Source organism: Gekko japonicus, unplaced genomic scaffold (assembly GCF_001447785.1).
Source record: "Gekko japonicus isolate JY-2015 unplaced genomic scaffold, Gekko_japonicus_V1.1 scaffold631, whole genome shotgun sequence".
Taxonomy (NCBI): Eukaryota; Metazoa; Chordata; class Lepidosauria; order Squamata; family Gekkonidae; genus Gekko; species Gekko japonicus.
Genome location: NW_015168670.1, coordinates 725711 through 738354, shown reverse-complemented (window position 1 = coordinate 738354; position 12644 = coordinate 725711).

Genomic DNA, 12644 nt, shown 5'->3' with positions numbered 1-12644 from the left:
TCTTTCTGACAGCATTGGTGAGGTCATATATTCTGCCTGTAAATATTTCCAAGACATCTTGATTGTGCTGGCATTTAAAAATGATTAAAGTAAATCTTATGCCTACATACGGCTGTGGAAATTTCTGCCTTATTTATTTACCTATTTGTCTCTGTTATGAAGATAGTCATGCAAAACAGATTAACATTAGGTTCAGGTGGATGAACAACAACTAATATAAATGGTCTGGGACATGGTCTGGATCTTAAATTTTGTGCCTTGTATTATGCAAATGTCTGTAAATGTTTCCTCTGCAATATTTTACAAATCTGGAAGACTCACCTCATTAGGGCAAAGAAGAGTAAGCCAGGAAGAAATACACAGATCTGTAGAGGACTGACAGAAGAGAACAGATTGGATTTATACCCTGCCTTTCACTCGGAGTCTCAGAGCGGTTTATAATCTCCTTCCCTGCCTCTTCCCACAGCAGACACCCCATGAGGTAGGTGGGGCTGAGAGAGCTCTTTGAGAACTACTCTTGAGAGAACAGCTCTGAGAGAACTGTGGCTTGCCCAAGATCACCTAGCAGCTGCATATGGAGGAGTGGGGAATCAAACCCGATTCTTCCAGATGAGAGTCTGCGCTCCTAACCACTACACCAAACTGGCTCTTGGAATAAGAAATAAGCTGTTCAGAGGACTGATCTCCCTGCAAGAAATGAAACCTTTTTGAACTGATGGATGCTGGGGTTTTATGCCTCCACAAAGTATGTAAAAATACACAAAACATGAATACTTCTATGTGTTGAAGAGTACTACGAGACTGCTGCTAATCTCCCACATGCACACAAGATCTTGATGTACACATTGGGAGACAATGCACAAATGACCATAGAAGTGCACTTTAGGGAAACCAAATGTCAGATAAAGCCCACATGAGACAGTATTCTTAAGTATTACCTGCTGAAGGATTTCCCATGCCAAACATCCTGAATAAGTTGTCTATTTGTTCATAAATTCTTACGCACCCACTTTTGATTCTTCATGCTCTAGGCCTGGGATATCACATAAAGGCTCTTGAAAGGAGCAGTGTTATGGAAATAAACAGAGCAGGATAGTGTGATGACATTACTACTTAGAAGAAAAAGAAGGTACAGAATGTGCAACTAGCTCAAAAGTGCCTTGTCTGCTGACCAATGCACCTGCGAGGCACATGGAGGCAGTTATGGGCCAATGGAAGCAATATAGGTTCAGCACCTATATTGTTCCTACCTTCTGAGAAACTTCTTTCTTGTGCTTCTGATTTGCAGCTGCGACCCCTCCATGTCGTCGTCCCCCCCCCCCCAAGTGGGGAAATTTGGTGCACAATGGGACCAGCTGTCTGGTTGTGAATAGAGGTTACAAACAATGCAGGTGGTGATGGGTGAATTGGCCTTTTAACTTAGCAGTAAAGTGTGTGGTGGGCCACTGGCAGCTTAGTAGCAGCAGCAGCAGCACCAAAACATCCACTTGGCTCAAATGTGGCCCACAGTAGCAATGACTATACCTGTTCTCATTATTGCTGCAGCCCAGGTCTGAGCTGAGCAGACCAGCTGGCACTGCAGGGCCTCTTAATTCAGCTTGCTCCAGGACAGTTAGCAACCCAGTCTGCCCTTGCATGTATGCTTGTTTGTTTTGCAGTGGCAGCCCAGATCGTCAACATGCTTTGAACCCTAGCTGTGACTAATTTGAAAGGCTCCTTATTAGCAAGACTTTAGACAGTACCTGCATGATACTAGTTGTATTGCTGTAGGAGTTCTCAAGGACTAGAAGGCAGGAAGTGGAAAAGTCTGAAGTGGTTGGAGAAACCAAAACTTTATTCTTCGCGAATGAGTTTTTGCATATGCTCCCCCCCCCCCCGAGTTATTTGACAGTTGGAAGAGAGAGGAGGCCTAGACTGGCCCAGACTGCTTTTGGTACATTGGTTGAGTTACCAGTCACGAATATCCCGCTTGCCACTCTTTGGAGGTCTGTCACATCTGCTGTACATATCCTGAAGAACTGGCAGCACCAATGACTGTGCAATTAGCATGGTTGTACACAAATTAAAATGCTGCCTAATATACGTGAGATGCAGATGAACCACAGGGCCAGAGGAACTGAGCCAGACTCCCAGTTGGAGGAACAAATGGGTTGTCTTGCATTGTTGAGAAATCTGTTCTCATTTCTAGAAAAGAAAACCCACATCTTGTAACAAGTTTGTGGGCAAGGAGTTGGCTGGAGTTGACACTGTGTGTGGTCAGTAAAGTCTAGTTCTTTGCCCAGCTTTCAAGAAGCACACGTTGATTTTTTCCATATGTGGACTTAATTGGTATAAATATAGAGGACATGCTAAGACATGCTATCTATCTTTTAATTTGGCCAGTAATGGGCTACAATCAATTGATGGATGCTTGCATTACAATTGCATTATGTTTACAGCCACAGATAGTGATTTACTGGAGCCCGGGGGGGGGGGGGGGGGGGGGGTAGGGAAGCTCCTGTCTGTGGCACAGCAAGCCATTTAGGTTGGCACACAGGGCCAATTCTCTGCCCAAGCAACCCAGGCGAGCCCAATTTGCTGGCAATGCCACTCTGTCGAGTGTCAGTTTGTGAATCTCTGTTATATCTGGACAGAGGCTTTTTACCAGTTCTATGTACACTTTCTTCTGGCAGTTGCCATGACTATGTATAACTGTGCATATATATATACCAAATGGTGTCATTCTGCTAAATTTTATTTTTCTTGCTTGTGGCTGGTTAGGAATAATAATGAGGGCATTTAGCAGCTGGGTCTGACAGACACCGTTTAAGACCTGTAGGTCAGAGGAGAGGAGGGAGAGAGAGAGACAGCATCATGGGATGACATCGGAGAGAAATTTTAAATTGTGGTGTTGAGTTTGAGCTGCCAAAGATAGGGCAGAGTCAGACCTTTCCCCATTGTTCTCCTTCATGGTCAGGCGGGGCTCAGTCCACTAAGGTATTCTGCATAAGCCCCATTTAAATGAATGGGAGCTGTGCAAAAGTGCTAGCATGCTCACAGTTCACCTCTATGCGAAAGAACAATTATGGGTCTGTGAATATATGCTTGCATTTGGGGGCTCACCCATCTCAAGGACAAAGTATTTAAATGCATCTTTATATGCAGGCATACATTATATTGAAATATAACAGTAAAACTTCACTTGCACTAGTTTAACCCTGAAGCCTGTGTTCTTAATAAATATTGTTCTATTGATGGCCTGTCTTTTCACTGATTAGTGCTTTTTAAAATAAATAAATTGGGCTGAGTTACCAGTCCCAGTGCACATAGCTTAGTGGTGATTTGAATGTGGGTTTCACATCTTCAGATGTTAGCCTCAGCTCCATGCACACATGTGCATTTAATGGTTTTCAGAGCAGCTCAGCCTCCCACTGCTAGAAAGTTGGGCCCCTGCATCGTATAGTCAGGGCAGGCCTAAGGATTAAAGTCAGTCATACAGATGGAATCACTAACAGGCCATTAAAGTTCCTAGTACCTGGTGGTTCTTAGAAACTGGTGACAGTTTCCCCAGTATCTTTTGCCGTCTGTCTTCTCTTGCAGATGGAAAGTAAAGAGTTAAGCGGAGCCTGTCACATGGTGGAAGCCGGCTGGAAGGAAGAAGGCAGGCAGTCACGCAATGAAAACAGCACTGGCTCCAAGGGGGCAGGGTTCTCACGCAGTGCCGTGTAACCATGTCATCTATCTTGTCACGGTCCAGGCCCTCCTGTCAGCATTAATCCACACCGACAGTGGATTAATCTTCCCCTCACACACACTCCCCTCCCAAGGGTGAGACAGTAATTGGGGGGGGGCGGTTTTCCTGTTTCTCAGCCAAGAAGCCTCCACTCCTCTGGCTCACACTCGTCCTGAAATAACAGCTAGTTATGAGGAGCAGTGATTATGTCTCAATTTTGCATGCCAGAAGGAACTTTTTCATTTCAATTCCTCCTTTTCATTGGCAAGACATCCTGATGGTTCTCCCTCCTTCTCCACCAACACAGAAACACATTCTGAGGGGATTTTGTTACAGAAATGGAAGTCCAGACAGTCACCAATTTAAGAAAACCTACTTTGTGTTCTTTGAACTTTACATGGAAGATGAAACATGAGGGGATTAATCCAGGGTAGTGTTTGGGCAAAGCCCTTGTGTAACCGTGGCCCAGTGATTTAAACTGGCATCTACCTCTTCAAAAGCACAGAAGATAACAAGGTAGGAAGGTGCTTAGACCTGACTACAGCAACTTGGTAGCACTTTGTATTAAAGTCTCCCATTAAATATGAATTTACAAAGTTTGAATGAGTTTGGGAAATGGCTCTGAAGGCACTCTTCTGGAACCCTAACGCAACAGTATTAATTCTACTTTAAGTTTGAAGCCTAGAAGCCTGCTCTCATGTAACAATGAAATACATTTTCCCATCCTGCTCAAAATCCTCATGCCTATATTCAGTACTAGCTGTTGTTGGTGTTGGGTAAATTAATAACATACAGGCTTCAAAAGATGACACACAATGTTATTTTGTTTGACTGTGTGGAAAAGCAGACATGTAGCTGCAGATAGTATTTGACATCTGGATATCTCACATCTGGAATTTTGTATGTCTAGTTGGAACTGCAATAGAAATTAATAGTTAACAGCTTATGACATCTTTTTTAAAAATGAGGTTAGGTTTCAAAGTCATAATTTGAAATGTAAATTACTGATATTTTTTTTAAAAAACATCAGCATTTCAGTTCTACTCCATTCTGGTCTACAGTCTTTTTAACTGGCCTTTCTCTGAAACAGGATATGTTACAATGATATTAGAACATCATAAGCTAAAAACAGGTATAGCCAAAAGATGATACCAGCTAATCTAACAGTTTTCCAGCCATGTCTTCATGTAATACTACCCTAAGACAGTCAACAAATGTTCTTGGTAGCCATAAAGCTTATAGGTCCTTGGTTCTTAGGCTCAGCAATTATAATTTTGCCTCTTTCTGTTTAAGTTCATATTTTATTACATAATTGAAATAATCTTAGTTTCTTCCCCCCATTAGACAAACTTTTTGCTTATTAAAACATAAACAGGATGGTGTCTCTAAATTTCCAGCCTACCCGTGTCACACAGTCAACATCCATCCTAGCTGTGCTGTAGGTCTTAAAGGTTTGCATCAACTGTGAATGTCAAGAAGTTCATAATAGACAAAATTCTATTTTGTCTTTCATGCTCTCAGATGAACAGTACGTGGTGCCAGGTAACCATAAACCCAGACTCATTAGCTTAATGGATTTTTTACAAGCTACTGAGGTCATGGGTGAGAGAAAGTTCAGTGGCAGAGATGGGGAGGGAGGACAGGACAACAGGTAAGGAGTTCAAGTTCAGTTAATGGAGCAGAAGCAGTTATGCAGAGGAAGGACAAAAAAGGCAGTGCGTCAGTAAAAGGAAAATCCAGGGTACCCTAGAGTTTGTCTTTCACCTTCCTGTGATTTACGAAGCTGCATGCCTGACTATATCCCAAAAAGTCCTATACAGATTCACACATTTGCAGCTCAGTCCTACAAGTACGTTGGGCCCAGTCCACAAACCCATGAATGCAAGGGAAGGTTATATGCATGCTGTTACGTTTACATCCTTGCAGAGTACTCAGTGCTGGAGAGCAGCAGTACCTTAGAGTTGGCTGTCAGGCTGGGGATGTGGAGGCTGAAGGGTTGGCCCTGTTGGATCAGACCAATGCCCTCTAGCCCAGCATGCTGTTTCTCACGGCAGTCAAGCCTGTGGTTTGCAAGCAGAAATGAAGAGGCCAAAGCCTCCCACAGCAGGCATTCAGAAGTAAACTATCTCTGAGCACGGAGGTTCTGTTTAGCCATCATGGTTAGAAACCATTAATGTACCTATCCTCTATGAATTGGTTTAATCTCCTTTTTACACCACCCAAGCTAGCTGCTATTACAGTAGCCGGCAGTGAGTTCTGCAAACTAATTATCCATTGTTTGTGTCTGTTCTGAAGCTACTGCCCACCAACTTGTTTATTTGTACTTAATCGATATTGCATAATAGAATGTTGGATTAGGACTGAGGAGATCTGGGTCCGAGTTCTCAAGCAGCCATGAAGCTCAGGGCAAGACCTTCTCTCAGCCTAAAGAACCTCTCAAGGTTTTTGTGAGGATAAAATGAATGGAGAGAATTATTGAGCCTGCTTGTGTTTCATGGCAGAAGGGGAGGATAAACTGATGGAAATAATTTACAATATCCCCTCAAAGTTTCAGCTGACAGCAGTAACTCTTCCATTCTGCAGAATTATACCTTTCACAGATAGTAAATATCGAAATGTTCAGTTTGCACATATCAGGTTTTCTGAAAGGCTTTAAAATATGCTAAAGAGTGCTTTCTTAGGCCCAGTTTGTTTAGCTACTCCGCTAAAATTTATATGGGCTTTGCAGTGCTTAGCTGGATTTTGGCCAAGAATTCCCAGTTCCTATCTCAGATTTTCTGCTAATATATTCATGGTAATTCCCATGTATGAAAGGAGAGAAACATATGGTTTTCCCCCCATTTATTTTTAATATGGTGGTCCTGGAATGTGATGTTAAGTCACAGCTCACTTACAGCACCCCATAGGGTTTTAAAGGCAAGAGACAAACAGAGGTGCTTTGTGCTATTGCCTGCCTTTGTATAGCGACCCTGGACTTTCTTGGTGGTCTCTCATGCAAGTACTAACCAGCTCTGACCCTCCGTAGCTTCCAAGGTCTGATGAGATCAGGCTAGTCTGGGCCATCCAGACGAGGGCCTTTTGAATATATGAAACCCAAAATAAGGATGAAAAGGTGCACACTATGGATAAATCTAGCCTCCATCTCCCCCATAAAGCCTTGAGGACCTGAGAAAAGAGCTGCTGCCAATTTGGAAGCAGCTGGGGAGAAGAATGTCTCTTTACTGGACACTTTCTGTCTCAAGAGTTTACCAGGAGATTTGCCTGCCTTGCTCAGTGTTGCTGATAAACTGACAGCGAAAGAGATCAAGAAAATCCTCCAAACATTACCTGAACCATCAGCGTTCTTACCTTGTTAAATGTCAGCAGCTCTTTGGACCACTGATGAAGTGGAAAATCTGTACATGCTGGGAATAAAAGAATCACAGAATCCTATCCATCCAATTACACAGTTCATTTATGATCCTAGCTGTATGGTGGATCTGTAGGCAACTGGAGACCTGCTCGGGACAACACGCAGCTACACTGGATGTAAAGGATGAGAACTTTCAAACCATGAATAATAAAAAGATATATTTGAGTATTTTTAACAGCCAGAGCCCACCTAGAAAACATTCTTTTATGTTACATAGTGACCTCTAAGGAAAAGGCCCATCTTGATCTTACTATATTTTGTTAAAGTTAGAAAAGCAAGAGCATATAAGGCAGTGGAACTCTCACTGGATCTCCCATAGTTATGATTTGCCAAAGCACAAAACGCTGAGCATACTTCAGTAGCATTGCCAGGCTTTCAGATGGCTGTGATTTAAAAATGAGAAGGCCTACCAAATGGTCTGGGAGCTCGTCATGCTGGACTAGGAGCCTCACACATTTAGCAATATGATAAGAGCTTTTGTTATTACAGGTGAGAGTTTGGCTCCTGCTACTTATGCTCAGTCTGTTGACATAGTATATTAGAACAATAAATGTATGCACAAATGTCTCTCTGAACTTCCATGTTTAGGTTTGGTAGTCTTCTGTAAATACATCATTCTTCTCCCTTTGAGTCCAGGAGCATCCTCTGTACATTCTTATAGTACATGTTTCAGGTTCGAGGGGAATATCAACCAATTTCTCTCCCTGTACTAGAGCTGGGGAGACTTTGCCATCCAGGCTGGGCTTTTCCACCTGCTCAGGCCCACCCCTTGCCTTCTGATGCCTTTAAAAGAAGCTACTGCTTTTTGCCTGGGCAGACTTGTAAAGTTAATAGAGAACTATTTTATGTAGCAAAGTAGGATTTTATATGTATTGTAATAATATTTCAAGTGCTGTAAGTCACTATGAGACCGTGTGGGCAAATGGCAACTAAAAACTCGAATAAACCATTCTTTTGCCAAATAGAATGTCGCTCTAAAGGAGACAGTACGTAATAATTTCAGATTTTATTATATTCCGGTCATTTAAAATGTCTCTCAACATGAACACTCCCATAATCACACAAAAACTACAGCACAGGATAGCTAACATGAAATCCTGTATTTTTGAAACATTCTTAACTTCTCCCAGAGAGGTATTTACTCATTTGCAGTGCTCAGGAGCCTGAAGCACAAAGGTGAGTATCAGAACATCTGTATCCTGGGGAGTCACTCTAGGTAGGCATAAAACAGGAACTTTTAAAATGAAGAGCTGTGGGAAGGGGTCATGGCTCAATGGTAGAGCACCTGCTTGGCATGCCGAAGGTCCCAGATTCAACCCCTGGTCTCTCCAACTTAAAAGGATCAGGTAGGAGGTGATGTAATTTCAACCTGAGACCCTATAGAGCAGCTGCCAGTCAAAACAGACAATAACCTTGATGGACCAGTGCTCTCACTCAGCATAAGGTAGCTTAATGATCTTCGTCGTGGTCTCTATGCAGTCCCACACATGGGGTTGGGTGCCTACACATGATCTCGATCGAAGAACCTTCTAGAGCTTGCCTCAGGAACCTTTTTTGGCGGGCTCTCTACCAGCCCTGGAGAGCAGACACGCACTGCGCATGCCTGGAGCGGGGGAGAGAGCTGCCTCCCACTCAGTTCTTCTTCAACCGCCTTCATGTTCACACCTCGCTAGTGTTGCTCTTCAAATTGCCTCAGCTGAGTACTCCTCTTCTGATTTCTTCTTATTATTATTATTTCGTCTTATTTCTTCTTATTTCTCCTGAAAAACAAAACAAATGAACAAAAACAGTCTTTTACTATTTTTTCCTCACTTTTGTTCCATCCACCCACCCCCCTTAGCCAGGGAGGTGTTTGTATGGGACGCACAAAATTCTTTATGACATGTCACTGTTGCCCAGCCAAACTTCCATCCAACGATGGCCACGATCTTTGTTTTGTCTGGGCAAGTCTCACAGGGTTGATTCTACACAAGGGGGCCATCGAGATCATCCCAGAGGCACAACAAACTCTCAGCTCCTACTCCAAGTACTTCTGCCTTGTGTGCAGACCCCCCCATATACAATTTTCTACAAGGAAAAGGTAGTTCTCCGGTCAGATCCTTCCCTTCTACCTAGTCATTTCTGCCTTTCACCTCTCTGAGACTTCTACTTTACTTACTTTCTTTCCGAACCCAGCTGATGCACCTCAGAGAGCCCTGCACTGCCTCGATGTCCGGCGGGCACTCTCCTTTTATCTCCATAGAACAAAGCCTTTTCAAAAGTCTCCAAGGCTTTTTATTGCCTATGGTTCCCCGTCCAAGGGTGAGCCAATCTCCTCTCAAAGACTGTCGAAATGGGTTACTTCCACCATAGCTCTTTGCTATGAGCTGGCAAACCAACCCGTACCCACCTGTATAACTGCTCACTCCAGAACAGCAGTTTCGACTTCTACGGCCCTCCTAGCTGGTGTCCCGTTGGAAGACGTCTGTGTTGCGACTACGTGGTCCTCAACATTGACCTTCATGTCCCACTATGCACTATCCTGATCACTTACCTGAGTTGATGGGACTTACCGGTAGCGGTCAAAGGAACTGAGTGGGAAGCGGCTCTCTCTCCCCCGCTCCAGGCATGTGCAGTGCGTGTCTGCTCCCCAGGGTGGGAAGAGAGCCTGCCAAAAAAAGGTTCCTAAGGCAAGCTCTAGAAGGTTCTCCGATTGAGGTCGTGCGCAGGCACCCAACCCCATGTGTGGTACTGCACAGATGGCCACTTGAAGATCATCAGTTACAGGTAAGCAACCTGTTTTGCTCAGCACTGGGCACATTCTGTTCATGAGATAAAATGAAGGAATGCGATAAAATGAAGGAGTTGGTAAACAGCAAAAGGGGAAAGCATCTCCTCCCCTTACCCCTACTGAAAAACCTGTAGGGGAAAAAGATTTTAACCATTTCCAGGATCTGTGATTGAGTGATAGAAAAGGCTTTTGCTTGGTACTCTGCAGAGCCAGGGAGTAGGCAGGAATGGACTAGATGTTCTGACAATATAAGGCAGGCACCTTCCAGGGCTGCCTAGTGATTCTGGTGCCCTGGTCCAGGATGGGCCCCCAAAATGACTGCTGCCACCCCCACACACACACTGGAACCAAGTAGGATGCAGTCCTCACCCCATGTGAGATGAGTGGAATCCATCACTGGAAGCCAGCTGCCTGAGCCTTGGATGGGTAAACCAAAGAAGGGATCACAGTTACAGAGACTAGGGTTCCCAAGTACTTACCGTGATCCGGCGGGGGAAACATGCTCCCCGGTCGGACCATTCCTCCTTGTAACACACCATGCTGTCGCCAGGAAGTGACGCTGGGCGACGCTTTGGCAATGGGACTGAAAACTCGATGGTACCATAGAGTTTCCAGCCCCATTGCCAGAGCGTCACACGGCGTCACTTCCTGGCGACGGCATGGTGTGGCACGTCTGTTGTCCCCGCAGGAATGATCCTGCAAGGACGTCTATGTCCCCCGCCGAATCACGGTAAGTACTTGGGAAGCCTGACAGAGACTTATATCAAACAAAGAAACACTGGCTCCATTCATGGCTCCATTCATGGCTCCATTCAGCTTCATGTTTCTTTTCATTCCAAATAACCATGTTTGTTTCCAGGATAATTTGTAGACAGTAAAAAAGAAGTTAAGCTGTCATAATTGAAAATGGAACTATAAGATAATTAAATAGAGCCCAGTTCATTTAAAGACTACTCACAAATTTATCTTAAAGTGTGTGTATTATATAGGAGTTCAGCCTTTAGCAACTTTGTCAATGTTCTACACCTTTAAGAAAGAGGTATGTAACATGCAGCTGCATGGAATCAATCAAAATAGTTTTTTGAGAGTTTGAGTTCCAACTTGAGAGGTGGAGAGCATTTGTCAGTTTATCTAAAAAGAAGGCTTCCAGCCAGATAGAAGAGAAGACTGAAATGTTACTCCTATAAACTATCAGAGAGCAATAGAGCCAGCAACGTCCCTTCATTTGGAATACTGTGTGCAGTTCTGGTCACCACACCTTAAAAAGGATATTATAGCTTTGGAAAAAGTGCAGAAAAGGGCAACTCGAATGATAAAAGGGTTGGAACACTTTCCCTATGAGGAAAGGTTAAAGCGCTTAGGGCTCTTTAGCTTGGAGAAAAGACGACTGAGGGGTGACATGATCGAGGTTTATAAGATTATGCATGGGAAAGAGCAGGTAAAGAAAGAGGTACTTTTCTCCCTTTCTCACAATACAAGAACCCGTGGGCACTCCATGAAATTGCTGAGCGGTCGGGTTAGAACGGATAAAAGGAAGTACTTCTTCACCCAAAGAGTGATTAACACATGGAATTCACTGCCACAGGAAGTGGTGGGTGCTACAAGCATGGACAGCTTCAAAAGGGAATTAGATAAGCATATGGAGCAGAGGTCCATCAGTGGCTATTAGCCACAAGGTATAGCTAGGGGCTCTGGGGCAAGTGATGCTCTGTCTTCTTGGTGCTTGGGGGGGGGGTCAACTAACTGGCTTGCTCCTAATTCAAACACTTGAAATGGAACTGGAAGTAAGTTTAAAATTGTTAAAGTTAAAAATTATTAATAATTTTTAAAAAATTAAAACAAAACTATATTCTATTCAGCTTCATGTTTCTTTCCATTCTAAATAACCATGTTTGTTCCAGGATAATTTGAGGAAATTAAAAAAGAAGTTAAGCTGCAATAATTTGAAGAAAGTAAAAAAGAAGTTTAGCTGGAAAGATTTGAAGGAACCAAAAAAGAAGTTAAGCTGTATCAAGAGGCTGATACCTTCCAACACAATAGGATTACTCCTGAGGAAGATTGGTGAAATGAGTGTCTAACCGGGTGCTCATTAAGGATGTTGGACTTTTCCTTGAAAATGTTAGAATTTCCTTAGCAGTATTGTAAAGTTTTGATTGATATACAAATTGATGTTTGTAAGATTTATTAAATGTTATTGTCATTTTCATCACAGTGTTTCTTTGTTTGATATGAGCCTTGGATGGAGCAGGCACAAGTGGCTGCTACTGAAGCAACTGCCTGAGCCCCAGGCAGGGCAGCCTGGAGTGGTTGTTGCTGTGAGCAGGCAGCCCCAGGCCTGGATGGAACAGGGGTAAGAGGCAGCAGTGGGAGCCTGCTCTATTTCTCCCCCCTTCTCCATTGCAGGTCAGGGTGTGGATGGGGACGCAGGCAGTTGCCTCTGTTGCCCCTTGGCTAAAATCATCTTCATATATTCGTTATCTCTTGCATTTGCAAGCCAAAGGCCTCATATACACCCCAGACAGTGTTCCCTCTAAGCTGAGTTAGTGTGAGCTAGCTCACAGTTTTTCAGCCTCTGTCTCACACATTTTTGTCTTAGCTCAGGAAGGATGGCTCCAGAGCAGACTAATTTATGCAGTAGCCAAATCACCCGCTCACAACTTTAATGCCAGCAGCTCACAAAGTAGAATTTTTGCTCACAGGGCTCCACAGCTTAGAGGGAACATTGCTCCCAGGCATCTCGAAGGGGCTCC